We start from the raw sequence: 18,407 nt of genomic DNA on the forward strand, positions 1-18,407 counted from the left end.
CAAAAGAGTGGAGTGACCTGGCAGAGCAGCGCAGACAAGGCCCAGAACAGCTAAGACTTGAGAAATGGCAACAGATGACAATGTTTTTTATCAGTTTTGCTCTAAATAAGGACCAGGAGCAAGAGTTCGGCTGCTTGCTTGACACTAGCCAAAGACAGAGAATGCAAACTCCTCAATGCCTGTTTGTCCCAATCTTCCTTATGAAGATAAATGATCTTAAAAGTAGGAAGGAAGAGGCACAATTAATGGGAGACCACTGTTTACTACTGTGTAGAGGTGACAGCAGGGATGGGAGACATCTTCTCTGCTGCTCGGAAGAAGCCCATGGTCAAAATCTTACTGTGAGCCACATAAAAATCTCAAAAATCAAAAATGAAGGAAAGCAGTAGTGGATTCAGATAAGGAACAAGTTCTAATATGGAGACCAGAAAGAACAAAGGGACAGACGGTTCAGAGAATGGAGCCAACCAGCCTGGGTTCAAGTCTAACTCTGGCACTCACAAAATGGTGGGGTCTGGACATTGCTCCTAACTCTGGCCTGTTTCCTCCCTATAAATATGGCCCTAGTAACACTTCTACTTCATAGGACTGCGAGATGGATTCGATGAACTAAACCATGAATCATACGTTCTTACTAGCTTTGAGAACTTATTTTTTAGAACAGAGAGGTCAATGTAGATGACAGCAAAGAAGTCATGACAAATCTAAGAGTTTATAATTCCTCATGTTATCTGATACCAGAACAATCACCATGATGTACAAGTGTCATTATCTGGTATGGCAAGAACTATTTAATTTTCCATAATGCAGAAGGAATGTAGACACTAGTGATTTGGTGCGAAAAGAACTAGAGATGATTCACTCACGGTTTTAACATCCTGACTCTAACAAAGGTGTTAGGCATTAGGAAAGAAGTGAGGAAAATTCTGGCAACCCTTAAGTATATGCCCATGAGACTTGAAATCTAGAGATTTAAACACTCACAAGCTAACTGAATAATCATCTATCTACAGATGAATGGAGGTAAACATGCCAGAATATTATTTAGTAATAAAAGATACGAGGCTATAAGTGAACATAGACTAACTTTAAAATTCAGAAAGACAGCACATGGGCTAGAGGCTATAAGAGGTAGGAGGATTTATTGTTTAATTGGCTCAGAGTTTCTGCTGGAGTGCTAAGAAAGTTTTAGAAATAGATATTGATGATGGTTGTACAACACTGTGAATAAAAAGAGCAGCACTGAATTATATACTTGAGATGGCTAGAATGATAAAATTTAATTTTATATATTTTTCTATAAGAAAGAGGTTTTTCTTAAAAATTGTTAAGTAGTTTTAAGTATTAGAAAATGAGCCAATTTTGAAGTAAAATGTAGCCCTTTCTGTTGGTGCAGCTAAGAAATACATGGAGTGTTTTTAGCAACTGCCACATAAAAATAAGCAGCTTATGTTAGGAATGAGATAACCAAACAGGAACGACAAATCCTCTTTGCCAGAGAGAAGTAAGAGGTCAAGGAAAGGCACAGCTAATCTTTTATTCTATACATTAGGTCCCTTGTAAGGAACTGGCAACTCTGGGTCCCACATATTTTTAATCCTAAAGTCAATATCAGAAATTAAGGAAGCAAGAAGGAATAACATAGTGTCCTAGTCCTAGTCAGCCAAATAGCCCGAGAACCTTATACACTGAATTTGGTTCTGGCTATGGGGACAAGAGGATGGTGGTTTGGGGAAAGCCCTAGGAAGGCACCCCGAAGGCTACTGTGGGGCTTCGTGATTGCCTGGAGACAAACAGATCCACTTTCTCCCAGGAAGGGAACGGCCTCTGTACTGCACGGCCAGAGAGCTGTACATCCCAGGACTGCTCACCACACTCTCAAGTGCTGTGTGTGTGCCAAGAGGGAAGATGAACATTGCACTTGGACACACTTGAAAGAGGGACTGTGCCCTTGTATTCCCTGAAACCTCCCTCAGAGCATCGGCTTCCTTGATTTCCACTCAGTTGGTTTCCTTAGTTTTAGTGTGAGATGAGTGTTCAGAATCCGAAAGGAAGACAGCATGCTTGATGCTTCTGCAGATCGCCTGTCCAGGCTCTTTGCTACCTTTTCTACGTGACAATGTCTTTTCTATTTACAAGAGCTAAAGTTTGTTTGTTTTTTAACAGAAGAGAATAATAGCATGCATGCTACATGCACTGTTCGCTCTCATCATGAGGGAGGAATTTGATCAACTAGTGAGTTATTTAGATTTTAAAAAGTGTTAAAATATGAAACAGGCCTATAATTTTGACTTCTAGTACTATTTCACACATACTTATCAATACGCTTCCAGTAGGAGTGTTTTTGTGCCTATCTCTCTCTGAAACAGTCTGCATAGACAGGTCATATGTGTTCCTTCAAAATTTTGTAATAGTCATCTGCAAACTCTGTACGTGTTATTGAAGGAAGGAGTCTTGATCACCGATTCCCGTTCCTCCAGAGCTATTTAAGATGTTTTGTTTCTGGCGTTAGGTTTCAGCTCACTGGTAGAGCACTTGCTAGTATGCCTGGGGCCCTAGGGGTTCAATACTCAGCATCACATATACACAAAGATTTGTCTATTTCGAGAGCAGCTATGCTTTTAGACTGTTGCAATCATTTATCTGTACTTTCACATTCACTGCTCAAGATTTTCCTCTTTCTAAAACCCCAGCCTCTACTGATATGGTTTGCTTCCATACAGGCCTGCGTACCGTGATATAACTGTTTATTTATTAACACAAAAGACTAGCTTTGCTTCCATTGTTGTCTACTGATCTATTTTTGTTTCAATGAGTTCCTATTTTAACTTTTGTAATTGCTTTCTTTGGAACTTCTCAGACTTATTATTATATACGTTCTTCTAGTTTCAGTAATCCTCCTTTGTGGAACACGGAGGTTAGGTTGTACACAGCCTTGAGCAGCGTGCAGACACACTTTCTCGCTGCCATGCACTCGTGCCCATTCCATTCTAAACGACTAGCATTTCCAGCATGATTTCCTGTGTAGGCCATGAGTGAAATAAGAGTTTGTTTTAAAGTTTCTACAAACATGTTACGTGTTTTGTTTTGACATTTGATTTAATCACACTAGGTCAAAGAACGAGGCTTGCGTGAAATGGATTGCTTAAAATTTACTGCAACTTTCCATATATGGTCAACTTTTCCGAAAAGCTACACAGGTTTAGAGAAGATTCTAGAGTGTCTGCTGGGTGTAAGGGTTGAGATGAATCTTGAACGTGAGTCTGTGAATACGGTTATGGGTATGCTTGGGACTATCCTACTATCTTGTATGTTCTATAGGACTTCATTTTTTTCTTTCCTGTCTTATTTTTTTCTTATTTTTCTATATGGCATTATTTGATTTTTTAAAGAAAAAATATTCTCAATTTTTTTCTGCTCAGTAACTATATATATATATATATATATATATATATATATATGTTCTTTTAGTAAGTATAGTCAACTTTTAGCTGCATTTAATATTTTCAAATGCATAATCAAATTTACCTTTTCACAAATTGTTCGACATTTTACTTTTCTTAACAAGATTCTCTTTAGGTTTGACTCATACTCCCTGAAGACTTCCAAAATCTGTGTACATGGTATTCACTTTGTCCCTGTTTCAACTATTTGCATGGTACTGCACTAACAATATCACACTAGTTTCTCTCCACTACACTGTTTCCTGCTTGCCATGTTTCCCTGAATGCTCCTATTCCCCTTTCCTGAAGTAACATTTTTGACAGCCTTTTTCAATATGAGAAATAAAACCCTGGGCATATGCCTGATAAGCAAGAGCTCTACTACTCATTTATGTTTGCCCAGCCCTGAATCCTTCTTTCAACAAAGCTTGCCAGTAACTTGTTTTCTGAAGAATTGCTTGAAAAAGTTTCATTGTGTCCTACTAGAAAGGATACATTGGTATAAAATTCTAGATAGTTACCTTTCCCTCAGTGCTTTGAAAGTAAGTCAGATTATTTGACATCTGTTGTGTTATGCCCAAGTAGGTTATCATCAGTCTCATGGTGTGTTAGAGGACATCTATTTCTTCCCTTTAGACCTTCTTTGGCTTCATTACTTTGGACTAATCTCTATTTGTTCTTGTTGGTTCTGTGGCTACACTACCAGGCCTTTCTTTGGCTCTCTGGCTTTACATGCTATATGAAGAGGAGGACCAAGGGAAGCCAATGTCACAGGTGTGCTTAAAGGTTAAAACTCTGAATAGGCATTTCATATGAAAACACGATCCTTTTCCCTTTAAGTCTTATTTCTGGTTCTGTGACACATCAACATTCTAGCTTCCACTGGATGCTACATACCTCATAAGAGAAGCAAAATGAACTCACAGGAAGCCAACTCTACAGACTGTCTATGAGTAGTTGAGAGTAGAATGTAAAGACAAAGGAAAAGAGATAAGTTCTTGAGAATTCCAGATAAGACCTGGATGGAATATCTCAACTTCAATGAGATCATTTGTTAGTGGTCAGCTATACTGAGTTAAAATTCAAATCTGTCCTAACAAACATGTACTCTTATACTTACATCTTATATCTATCTTATATAAAATATATTATACTTATTATTTGAAAATGTTCTGAAGTGTGAACCTGTGTTTGTCTGCGACAGACTATGTCTCTTTTATGAGCTGCCTAATGCTTGAGAAAACACTTAGTTAATTACAAGGTACACCTCAGCATTTATTTGTTAAATGTCATCTTCTTTTTCAAGAAACAATTAAAAAATATGATTACTTTAGCTCCTATCTGCTCCAAACCATATGACTTTTTGGACTTAAACTCACCAGCAGCCCAACAAAGGGCCATGTGCATTCCCCCAGTTTCATGTCAGGATCAGATTCTTCATTCTTGATGAAAGTTTCCATTTATCAGATCTAATTTACCAAATTACTTTTGTATTCATATAGAGACATTTCCTTCTTTCCCAGAGTGATGCTTTCAGAAATCCAACAGTATATAGAAGGAATGAGAAAAGGGAAGAGAGAATATATCTCTCTTCCATCCTAGAGTATATACATGCAAAACTAGTATAGCTGAAAAACACGAAAAGGCCCAAATGCACAGGATTTTGCTGTGGAGTTATCCAACAGACAACTCAGCAGTTCTCAGGGTGAAAGGACCCCAAAGTTAAAAGAGAGGATTCCCTGGAGAGGGACCTCAATAGGCAATGGCGAGTTGCCTTTCTGCAGAATCCAGTGAGAGGTGAATCCCAGATAACTCCCACAAAACAGAATTTAACCTTTGACTCACTGAAGTTTGCTCATCCAAAGAAAATATATAGGGCTGGAGAGATGCCTCAGCAGTTAAGAGCAGTGGCTTCTCTTCTAGAGGTCCTGAGTTGAATTCTCAGCAACCACAGAGTGGCTCACAACCATAATAATGGGATTTGATGCTCTCTTCTGTTATACAGGCATACAAATAGAACACTCATATATATATAAATAAAAAATAAGTCTTAAAAAAGAAAATATATAATTTTATGTATTTTAAATCTTTTGACCTTAAGAGAAAAGGAAGATGCTAGAGTTTTATTCTATTAATGTCAGGAACATTTTAGAAAATACAATTGGATTTCTGTATCCCTAGGATTTACAATTATAGGTTCAACCAAGCACAAATCAAAAATACTTGGAAAAATTCTAATCGTATTAAACACACAGATTTTTTTTCTGTGCCATTGCCTCCCTAAACAAGAGTGTGACAGGTGTTCCAACAGTGTCACACCGTATCAGGGATGACAAGCATTGTAGCAGATGTCCTGTGCATGGGAGGATGAGCACAGGCTTTGAGTTTTAGTACACTGTGTAATAAACACTCAGTCACCTTCACATTTTCCCATCTACAGGGAATCCTGGAACCTCATGGATACCAAAGACAACTATGAAATTCTTGAGCACTTGTAAGGTTAGGCTGTTCTTACCTGGTTGGCTTCTTTGTTGTGGCGAAAACCCAGACTTAGCTAGGTTTTCGGGTTTGGACGTTGACTGCCCCACTTTGTCCTAAAAAAAAAAAAAGAGAGACAACAGAGTGAAGGGAGGTGTCGCACCCGCCTGGCTCCTTGTGTTCAGCTACTTCTTCCCTTCCAATTTATAATTAAAAAATTTTTTTTAAATATATACTTTTAAGAGAGTTGAAAAAGCGCCGTGGAAGGCAAGCAATGGTGGCAAATGGTAATCGGTTGTCAAGGGAGTTAGAGGCTGGATTTTTATCTCTGTTGTAGAATTCTCTGAAGAGTAATTAAAAAGGACAGCTGTCGAATGCTCAGTACGGGCAATGAATGTCAACAATGAACACTCTGTGGAGCACACACACTTTCTAGAGCTGCTAAGTATCCAACACTGGCGTTCCTGGGCCAGAAACATCCAGAGAGGAATCATAAAGAGCTCCTTGCAAAGGACAGGGAACTCAGTGGCATGCCGAATGAGGACGAAGTCTTAGGCAAACATTAAAACAGCACATATATAATTTGAGAAAAGTATCTTCATAGAAATACCTCAAGATGGTGAAAGAAACGTTAAAATATGGGCAGAAATATGCTACTTATATCCATATGCTTACAAAAAAAGAGCAGTGATTAATTCTTGGTAGTCAGATGTCAACAATCTCTTATAAATCTTTAAAATCTGTGAACATTTTGAAAACACATGTACTACTTCTGTAGTTAGAAAGGTTTTGAATTGTGCCAAAAGCACATAATGTTCGTTTAAGTCTACTTAATATATAGTTACAAGCAGGGCACAGATTCCACTTTGACTGCAGTGGGCTCATATCCCAGTAGATTCAACCTACATGAAAAATGTCTGAGGTGATACGTGCACTGAACATATCCAACCAACTTCACGTTGCACCTGAGACATGGATCACTACAGAGGACTTCTTGTTTCTCTTGACCCAGAGACTCAGCAGGAACTGTGGCTCATATCCACTACCCAGCATAGCAAGACAGCACCATACAACACAGCATTAGTCTAAGAAATGATCCAAGTTTAAAATTCAAAGTGTCTGTTGAATGCATATTGCCTTTACACAACGATAACGTCAAAAACCTATTAAGCAGAACAATCATAGACTGAGGGAAGATCATCTACAACTGATTAATAGCAACCTTGTACCTATCCATTGTTCCCAGCATGCCAAACTGCTACAGCATGAGATTCTTACTCTGTTAGTGTCAAGAATATTTCAGAATATACAGTTGGCTGTCAATGCATTTGGTCATGCCCCCCACAGATTCAAACAACTAAACTAAAATGGTTAGGCAGCAGAAACACCTCAGTCTGTGAGCCTATGGACTATGAACAAACACAAAATCCATCATGGTTTATCCACTTGGCAGTGTCTCATTACTCACAACAGGAAATGGAGCACTGCAAGGGTTGCTGAGTTTCTTGGGACTTGACCATAGGTATCAAGTTGCCTAAGAACTAGGACTGTAGCAACTCCAACAATACGAATAGGAAAGGGGGTAAAAAACAGAGAAGTCATACTGGCCTCATTTTCCTAAATTTCTGTAAGTTTCTCTTTGATCTTTGCTTACACATAATTCTTCATTCAACTAGAGCTGAACTCATGTTTTCAATATGAAGTTTGCTACTCTATTAAACCCACTGAGCAAATCTCAGAAGTGTATCTCAAAGTAAGCATGGTATGCCTGAGTTCTTGCTCTAGTTGGGGTGCGATTTCACAGACTGGCCATTTACTTTCATCTTGAGAATTGTCTTTCTTTAAATCTACTTCAACTTTACTTTAATTTTCTTTCTGACTTGATGAACTACTCTTTTATATATCTGACATTTATTTTGGTGATCAGTAGGTAGAGAGATTTCACAGATATTACATAAACCAAATTGTATTTGCTAGTTTTCTGTTACTATATCAAACACCCAAGATAACACTTATTATGAGAAAAGATTTAATTTGACTCCAGTTCACAACTGGTTGGCTCCATGGCTTCTGAACATCTAGAGATGACAGGTGGCAACCGCAGGGAGTCCATGGTGACCCGCTCACCTCCCAGCCAAGACTTTCAGGAAAGTGGAAAAAGAGAGCCAAAGACAAAGAAGGGGCTCCCCTCAAGGGCAGGTCCCCATCATCTCCCCCTAGGCTTGACCTCCAGAAGGTTCCACTAACTCCCAATGGTGCCACCTAGAAGAGAAAACCCTTAACAAGAGCCTTCGGGCAACAAATCACTTGCAAACTACAGCACTATTTGTCACCCAATCCTTCCTTTTGCTCTAGGTTGCTGGGTACACATTAATTACTGCTCACACTTGCACACCCTCTCGCGAGAGCACCCACCCACCCACACCCGTCCTTCTCAGCTCCCTACTCATCAGTTCAACACATCTGTCTGCTTTTGGGTTGACACCCTGCATTTTCCACTCACACAGCCTGCCAACAGGTTTTTATCATCAGCAGAGTATTTCCTTTCTCACTTCTTTTACATGAACATCTTAGTCATTTTCTTCCAAGCAAATTTCTGAGCCAGGAAAGATTTAACACAGATTTTAAAGTCATAGAGCACATAGCTTCATTCATACAGTGTCTTACAGTGGCTATACCATACAACCCAAGTATGCAGGGACCTCAAGCAGTTAGCGTTGTATAACTATATTCTATGATGTTTGTACAATGATAAAATTGCCAAAGAATATATTTCTCAAAATATATCCATGGCATGGCTTTAATTTTAAGGTTTATTTGAAATGTTAAAGTGTCTCATCTAAAATATGTCCTTGAATGAGTAGTACCACCAATGGAAATACCACTATCGGACCACTAGCTTGGAAGTAGTTCACAAGAGCACTGGGAAGCATAGACCAAGGTATACAAAGCCATCATTTCCAGGAGACTGGTTCAGATCTCATACAGTTGTGCTTAAATATATCCCCTCACCACAGACGTGGCTCCACCTGACAGCACCTGGCTGTGTCCTATAAACACTCAGGTCTGAGACCCTCTCATGCATTCAGCACAGCATTTCCTCTGAGAAACCTCAGGCATCACAAGCGCACTGGGCTACATGGACGCACCTACTTCAAAGACAAGCAGCTTGCAAACAGAACGAAGGCAATAGTATAAAGTAGACTTAGAAATACAGCATGCCCAGTTAAATCTGTGATCCAGAGAGAAAATTATTTGGTATAAGTATACAACCAAATATTACATAGTGCTTACTGTAAACATTATCTGTAGCTTATCTACAGCTTCCCAGGATATTTTCTACTTCATCTGGCAACACTCATGTTGTCGCAAGCAACTGTTTAAATGTGATGTAATCATGAAATCTCACTGAGAACTGCATGTGTTTGTAAAATCCCAGATTGAAAAAAAAAAAAAAGACACCCTTTAAAATTAAGAATTCTGTCTCTATAAGCTAAGAAGACCTAACTCAAGGTGAGTGAGCCTTAGTTGAAATGCCGGAGACTAGTTTTTCATGTTCAAAAAACAATATTTTGGAGTATGTGTGCCCAGATAGATAGATCTTAGGGATACAATTCAGGACAAAACACGAATTTAGTTATGTGTCACACACACCTTTTTCTTACAGTAAACATATGCCATACTTTTATTAATTGTATACAAGGGCAGGGGCAGATTTTCTGATTGCACGCTCTCTCTCTCTCTTACAGTGAAGTTTTTAATTTTAGAGCAGTTCATATTTCAGGTTTTTCAATTAGAAACAATAAGCTTGTGTATTAAAAATTATGGCATTTTAAAAATGAAACCAAACCCCCAAAGACAGAGGAGTAAAGTTACCTACTGGCTGTGGCATCAACACCCACAAGCTCAAGAGCAAATGTCTGCCCACCATTCCGAGGCAAACAATGTCACACTGCCAGGAGTGAGGGAACGAGCAGCATGGCTAGACGAAAGGTTTCCTCTTCAGGGTAGTTTCTGTTTATCTGTATGTCTGCTTCCTAACCTCCTGGCCTCCACCAAGATAGAACTGGGCAGGGGAGAGAGAGGGTGGCCTGTGGCAGGCACAGTCTGCCTAGATGGGAGGCCCTGGCGGGGGCTTGAGAGGGAAGCTGGGGTTCTTGTTTGAAGGATAGGCTAACAGTAAATACTTTTTAGACTATGCTTCTTAATTACTATGCTGTCTATCTCCAGAAAAAGATGGGAAGATTGGGAGTGTGTTTCAGAAGTTCTTGACCTGAAGCCCTATAGGGCACTTTCTTAGTTACTGCTGGACCTTCTCAGATTCATGTGGTTTTGGAAGTACTTACTAAAGTAAAATCTGGCCTGCCAAGCACATCCAAGTAGTGAAGCAAAAGAAACAAGTCTTTGTGAAAAGGGTACAGGAAAAGCCCACCTTCTCTTGGGTGGCTCAATCTGGGACACTACACTAAATGGTGGAGTGGGACTCATGTAAAAGCCTGGAATAGGACAGTGAAGATGGTCAGCTCCATTCTGTCTCAGTGGTAAGACAGCAAGACTACCTGGGCTGTACCATCAGATCCCTGGACCTTTAGCTTCATGAAATGGTGGCCAATGGAGCAAGGTAAGCCAAGGATGGACAAAAGCTGGGAAGTGGCTTGGTTTTATAAGCCAGATTAGTGTGCTGTGTGAAGACCCCTTTGGAATTCTTGCTGGCCAAAGTCTGGAGCTCACCTGCTGGTCTCCTGACTGTTCTCAGTTATTCCCAGCAACTCTCTTCCTTCTGTCCCTATCACAGTGCCAAGACCCTAGCCTAATGAATAGTTTCTTCTACTCTACTAGTCTACTATTCTTCCATTCTAATATTTCTTCTAGTCTACTGATCAAGAACCCAGTGTTTCAAAGCTTGGGAAAGTGACTCGGGAAAAAAGGACAAGTAGCAGAAGTTGGTGTGGGGCCCAACTCAAAGGAAAGGTCAGTACCTACACACTAGCTGTTATCCTTCCATAATGTCTTGGTTTATAACCAATGTTTGAGCCTCTATGCACTTTGGGACATCAGTTAGGATGACTGGTACACCATGCTTGAGTCCCCACCAGGTTATTCTGAAGATGGCATATGAACTCCAACAGTGCTGGGTTTTTACCGTGTTCCTTCAAATGCAGTTAAAGTTGTAGGAAGATTCAAACTGAAAATCTAATATATAAGGCCCCCAGTGACAACTATGTAAAGCTCATCTGCTGCTCTGTAATCTGCTCTCTCAAAGGTAGAAAGTCATCCTCACTTCTCTTAATCTCCCTTCAAGTGCCAGACAGCCATGTATACCTTCTATATGTAGCCTATTACAGGACCTACAAAAACATCCTGACTTATTTTTGTTTAAAAGAATTAATGTAAAAACCACGGAGCCCCTTTACATTTTCATGTCCACTGCTGTTATATAGTTCACATTAATTCTCATCTAAGCATTTTCTGGAAAACATATTGTTTGGTGGCCTACCAGAACAAAGGTGGTGGTGAGGAACAAAGGGATTTTGTCCAGGTGTCCAGTCCATAATTCACAGGTGTAAGTCCATCTACTCTTAACAATAGAAGATGTCACTGTTTCTACTTTCCCTACAATAACAGACAATTTGGTGAAAGCTGTAATTGTGGTGCTCTAAATCCTCTTCTGGTAAGATGTACAAAATCAGCTGCCTCAATGGCTATAACGCTCACCACAAAAGATCTAGAGCCATGCTTTTGTCCCACATGGTCCTGCCTATTTAGATGACACACATAACTATGTAAAGGCAAAGGAAGGGAGAGCAAAGACTTATGGCAATCAGGCATGAAGCCCAGGCCAGAATAGTTTCCAAGAGCCAAACGGAGAGAAGAAAAGCTCAGCATGCCAGCTGTCTCTATCAAGGAGGGAGGGCAATAGTTTTTCATCTGTAACTGTGGGAATTACACTTTTTGCTCATAATTCTATTTATATAAGCTGCTGAGTCTAACATGAAAATGTTTGGGCCATTTCTGGCCAGATTTTAAAAAAATTGTCTCATATGTGCATATATGTGTATATATGAATAGATATGTGCTAAGACGTGTGGGTGTGTACATGCATGCATGCTCCGTTCTCACTTAGACCTGTCTACTAACCTAACTACTATAACCTCTTAAAGGCATAGAACAGCCCTAGTACTCAACATTTGGCATTTCTTCAACATAACTATCTCCAAAGGAGGCTATTTTTGACAGCATCAGCAAAAGCAATTTTCAATGGCTTAACTTTAGCACCCATTCTGCTACATTAGACATACAGATATCAGATTCAGTTTTTCATAGTAGAGTTTGATAACGTTTCATACTCCTACACTGAGATGTTACATAGCTTAGCTTCCTCTGTTGTACGTGTACAATCCAGTGTGTGCTGGTATCAAGACAGAGAGTACAACCCTCACCATGTTCTAATTTTAGAATATTTCCGTCACTCTCCAAAGAAACCTTGTGTCCAGAGCCTGTCAATCTTGACAAATGGTTTTCCCAAAATAAAATGTCTTTGCCAAGTCAGTTTCATTCCCGGTTTTAGATCCGGCATTCCCACATCAAGGAGGTGGCTTAGCCTTAAGGTGAAGGACACCAGCTCTAGAATTTCTGCAGATGAGCAGCTACATGACCTTGGGGAAAACTCTACAACCTTAAGAACTGCTATGGAGATTTAGTGTGATCATGCCCATAACAGCCCCTCAAAGCACATGTCAGCTGCTGCTTTCAATACAAGCATTGCTGTACCGCCACCTCTCCTAGAAAACCTCCACCACCAGTTCATTGCACATCTTCCTCCATCTTCTCTACCAGCACCACCTTGATCATCATCACTCCTCCATTACGCTTCCATTTACTCCTTGATCAATCAGTGTTTCCTCTTCCAGTGTCTCCTCTACTCTACCACCTCCGACACTCATCTATCTCCCTTCCTTCACCTCCACCTCCTCCCTCACTTTCAAAACTTCTACCAATGTTCATCTTCCTGCACCATTTCCATCTCTTACACTACTCCCTCTTCTTTTAGTGTTGCTTCTAGTTCCCACCATCTACTAGCATTGATACAGTCTAGGCTTCCATCGTAACTCCCAATGAACCCCACTGCCACCTTTCCTTTATGAGTTTGAACACCTTCAACTCACCATTGCTATAGCTTTTCATCTTTACCTAACACTATCTCCAGCATCCTCCACCTTTAATAAACCACTTCCCTTGTGAAAAGGCAACTGAAAAGGACACCAAAGCTTGCACCTTTAATTACCCAAGGCTACTTTGTTAGATCTGTCAGCAAGTAGCACCTTAACTTACTGTGAGCTCTATAGTAACTTCAGGCAGGAAACTGGAAGATGTACCCACAGAATCTCTACCTACATCCCATAAATATCTAAGCAGTAAGAATGACAACTAAAGCCCTTAAATTATATAAGACTACCAGTCAAGGCACAAATAAGGGCATGGATATAATTGGAAAACAATGGATTTTTAAACTGAATTAAAAAATATTTTGATTCTGACCTCAAGAAATGGTGGCCACCATGATTTAAAGTTTTGGAAAAGGGGGAAATGCCACTTTCTACTCTCTGAGTACTTCTCCCTATCTCTTTTCTCTCCCCTGTCACTGAAAATTACTACATATATTGAGTTCCAGGGATCCTTAAAGAACCAGGCTAAAAGGTCACAGCCCTTTGGAATGGAAGAATCACCTAGCTATATACATACTCATAGATATAAAATAAAAAGGAGCAAAGCACTAGTTAACAATTAGAACAATAAACTGGACAGAGCTGTCTTCAGAGTAGAGTACCCGGCACACAGCAGGCATTTCATATGCTTATACTCTGCCTCTAGTTTAGCATAAGGAAGACAAGCACCCCTTCCTTGAACTTGCTCAAAAATAATCTCAGAGCTTGGAAAGGGCTCTCACTGTCCTGGCTGACTGGGAAAAGGCCTCAGGGTTCAGTGTGATGTAATCCTTGGTAGTGGTTCTTCCTCATCTCTAAGTCCCTGTAGAGGGCAGAGGGCCAAGAGTAAATCTTAGCTCATGGCCAAGAACCCAGAGGTGGAATGAGGTTGGCCCAGAGCTTACCTGGACCAGGTGTATTGTTCTTCAGTGGGTAGGTATGTGTTGGAGCATGCTGAAGTTCAAGATGATCATGGTTCAAGGTGATACTTCCTTAAGATCTGCTGTAGTTTGAGTATGAACTATTCTATCCTATCCTTGGGCTCATATATTTAGATACTTGTTCCTTAGCTCATGGCTCTATCTGGGAAGGTTATAGAACCTTTAGGAGAATGGAGGCTTGATGGAGGAAGTATGTCCCTGGAGGCAGGACTTGAGGTTCAAAAGCTCATTCCACTTCCTACCTTTCCTCTCTCTGTTTCTTGTCTATGGATACAGTGTAGCCCCTATGTTTCCTGCCTGCCATGCTGGGCTCTGCCCCTTTGACCTGTAAACCAAATAACCCTTTCTCTCATAAACTGTTTTTGTCAGGGCATTTTATCAAGACAACAGAGAGGAACTGATATAAAATATATTTTGTCTTTGAATAAAGTATGGGCCTAATATAAAAATAACATAAAGGCCAAATCTCCAGGCTTTGCTCAGAGACTGTCTTTTCTCTGTAAGACAAGCCAGCTTGCTTCCATAGTAGGAAGGATGGTTCAGTTCCTCAGTGTGGGCCATAAGAAGTTCACCTCATCCTTCACACAGGAAAAAAAAATCTTATTATAGTATGAATCAAATGTTTGTAAGCGACAAGTGTGGCATACTAAATACTGTAAGCTAACACTTCAGTGCATGGGCTATTTCCTCACCTGGAAAACAGGACCAGTACACTCCCTTCCAGTTCTAAGACAGGACTTGCACATTTTACACAAATATTCCCAAGACTCTATTCTTAGAACCACGGTTAAAATAGTATTGTGAGCTGGGTACTCTACTGCATGCCTACAATTCCAATGCTGGAGAGGCTCAGGCAGGATCACAAGTTCAAAGTCTGCCAGGGATACATAGTGGGATCCTGTCTCAAAAAATTCCTAGGAAGGTATGAACAATGGCCTCAGCCCTGTCAGTCACCACTGCATCATTACCTGTAGAGATTTTTCAAGCTGTAATGGCCCATTAAAGGAAAGTGGTGGAGACTAGCCCTAAGCTTGAGTCCTAATGCTGCTTCCTGCCTGTCTGACATCTGGTATGATTGAAGGGAGCTGCCTTTATTTCCTTCATCAACACACTTTATAGTTGGTCCATCAAACTACACCAACCCAGGTTGAGCTAAAAGTTGACACCTTCACATCAACTTGTCCCGGCTCAGTACGTACGTCCTGAAAATCTAGAAACTTCAGTTTCATTTGCAGACAAATTTGGACAGTAACACTAATAAATATGCTTATTTCAGAGAGTTTGTTGGGAAGACATTGAGCTGAGGGATAAACAGTCCAGTTACAAAAAAACAAACCAAAACAAAAACAAAAACAGGGCAGCTTCTCTGGCCATCCTGGAGGAGATGGCCTCCTTTTCTGTCATAGCCTAATATGGGCTGGGGGAGAGGTGGTATTGGGCCAGGGGCCAAGAGAAAAATCATGGAGGCCTTCACTGTTCTTTTTAATAAGCCGTACATACTCTTCCATGGTTGAATAGGAGTTATAAATGGCAACAGCCTGGCTATTCATAGGGCCACTCCAGCTTCAACAGACAGCAAGGAGGAAGAGCCAGCTGGCCTCCATCACAGTGGCCCAGCTGCCAGGCTGTGTGCTTCTAATACTGTCAACAAATGGAATGACACTTGCAAAAGAAGATGGAGGACTGTTGGAGTGAGTGTATGAACTTATAGATGTGGTGTGTGTGTGTGTGTGTGTGTGTGTGTGTGTGTGTGTGTGTTGCACTTAAACTATTCACACACAGGTCATCTGTAGTTACCTTAAGCTCTTCCCTTTTCCACTATTAAAGTTGCATACCATTTCTCTTTCTAGAGACTTTCCCCCAAATTATAAATTGATTCTGCCGCAGGACACCAACGACAACACTGTTACTTACTTGCTTACCTGCTATCAGCTACACTTGAAATGTCTTCCTCCTCCACTTAAGGCTTCCTTTTCAAGAATGGGGTTGAAAGGTTAATGAGTCCCTAGCTCCATTTGTTGACCTTGTTCTAAGACCAGTATGTGAAAGGACCTTTGAAGAGTGATATTAAGGCCATGGGCAAGTTTTCAGCTGACAGTATCCCAAGCTACATGAGATGGAACAGTTGAGAACAAATGAGGCCACATCTTAACTCCATAGTACTCTGCTTCCCATGTCATTTTTGAGTCCACTGGAGGGGTGACAATGAGGGCTCTGTCTGCTCAAACATTTCCTGCACAAGAGACCAAGTGCTAGGATGCAAATTGTGGGGAGAATTTCCAAAGTGGAATCCAGTGGTTCACACAACTGATCCTCTAAGGATGTGATTTGACATATCTCTCTTAAAAAAAAACCTACTGAATCAAGTGATCCTCGATGCTATCAACGACCCTTCCAATGGTCACTAAGCTGGAAATCGTAATTGCCCTAGACCCTTTCTAACCAAGCACTTACCTTCCTTTCTAAATACTTTCAAGAATATTCTGTTTCTCCCTTGTTAATATAATACAAAGGACGAGGCGTGGTGTGGAGGGAAGGATGGAGGGAAAGCCCAGCCACCTTTTCAGGATCAGCACATGACTATTTAACATGTCTGGGGAAACTGTCAATGGGTGCATTGATAAACAGGGCTGTGAAGCCCAAGTGGAGCCTTTTGATAGAGTGCAAGAGCTGAAGCCACACTCCATGCCCCAAACATGAAACTCAGTAAGCACTACATGTTCAGGGAGAGAAAAAAAATACAATAAGCATGAAGGGATTCACACCTGCAGTTAAAAGGTCCCATGTGACCATGGTATAGAAACATACAAATGTAACTGAAACAGTACCTAAAAGGCCAAACACTTAAATAGGAAATTAAATAAACTCATGTTTAAATTATTCTCCTTTAATAAAGTAAGTAATTTAAGGTCCCTCTTAAAATGTATCATTTTTAAATGAACAATTGCAACTGCCTAATTTTTTGGTCTATTGATATATAATGATTGCCTATCTAAAACATACAATTTTTCTTTGTCTGGTTACCCGAAGCACTTAGAGTAAGTATCTAGGCATCCCCACCCCTTCTGCATCTAACTAAGGAAGGATGTTTTACAGCACCTGAACCCAAGCAAGTGAGATTGTCAAAATAAACCAAAGTAAACACATGCTTCATCCAGAGAAGGGATGCCCCAATTCACTGAAGTGTCACAAACTGTTAACACAGATGCCATGCGTACTGCTTGCCACACTTGAAGAATTACAGCACAGTAAAGGTACCCAACCAGGAATCTATTTTAAACTTTCTCGGAATACAGAAATCACTGCAGGCCTCTGTGCCCAGCCAGCTCCACCCATTGCCAAGAGCCAGCTGCTACCCACCTTCCTGAGCTGGGAACAGGCCTAGACTGGGGCCCCCACAGTGCAGAGCCCAGGCTGGTTGCAGACAGGGCTCAGTGTATACGTGCAGAAGGAGGTACTGGCCAGGACTTCTGTCCACATCCTCAATAGATTATTTTTAATTCTTTTTTACTCATCTGAGGTAAAGTCAGATCCCAGAGGATTAAGTTGTTTGTCTAGATTCTCTGACATTCACCATGACATAGGCTAAAAGGCTACATTCTGTCTCCGTGAAGATGGAAAAATATACATATCCCTCACATATCAGAAGTCCGATCCAAAGAACAATGGCAAGACTTCATATGTTGGCAATAAAGGACATTCATACAAAATTTACTTTAGGACGAAGGCAGTATGGAGAGCACAGAGTCCATTTTGACAAGAGAAGTGAAAAGCTTTCTAGGTTCAAAGCCCTTGACAGTTCAAAGTTTTTTGTATTTACAGAATTTCCCACTCATTCTGTGTTGAGTGAACTGTATACTCCTCTTCTGATCATCAACCCCATCCATCATGTTTGGGCCTTTCATATTTCACACTCTTCTGCAACTCATCAAACTACCCTCAAATGCTTGGGAGACCCCTTCCTGGGTCTCTCATGGTATACTAGGCCTATCTTCTTCCTCAGGAGGCATCTCTGACATCCCCTGCCCAGAAAGCCCACCTTCTGCCAGATTGTCCTTACTGTATTTGTTTCATGATTATTATCACTGTTCATAACTATTTCCTTTGTCAATAGCTCCATGTCTACCTCTTCCAGTAGAATTTGTGAACCTACTTATTTGTCTAGTGAGGTCCAAAATGGCAACCTGACCCCCAGAATGTGTTTAGTACATGGATGATACTCAGTATCAACTTATAATCTTTGATTAGCTTCTAAGATGTGGTCATCTTGATGCTGAGTAACTTCTAAGCATTTCCAGGTGCCTATGACAATTATCACATTGTTGACTAACAGAAGAACA

At 40.5% G+C, this 18,407-nt stretch overlaps 1 protein-coding gene across 4 annotated transcripts in view; it reads right to left on the reverse strand.

Moving 5' to 3' along the window:
• Positions 1 to 18,407, reverse strand: part of Grb10 (growth factor receptor bound protein 10) — a 106,930-nt gene that overhangs the window by 51,139 nt on the left and 37,384 nt on the right. For all 4 annotated transcript variants that reach the window (NM_010345.4, NM_001370603.1, NM_001177629.1 and 1 more), the window contains exon 2: positions 5,959 to 6,037. The gene's annotated coding sequence lies outside the window, so the exon portion shown is untranslated. The remainder of the gene's footprint in view (positions 1 to 5,958; positions 6,038 to 18,407) is intronic.

This window comes from Mus musculus, chromosome 11, assembly GCF_000001635.26.
Source record: "Mus musculus strain C57BL/6J chromosome 11, GRCm38.p6 C57BL/6J".
Lineage (NCBI taxonomy): Eukaryota > Metazoa > Chordata > Mammalia > Rodentia > Muridae > Mus > Mus musculus.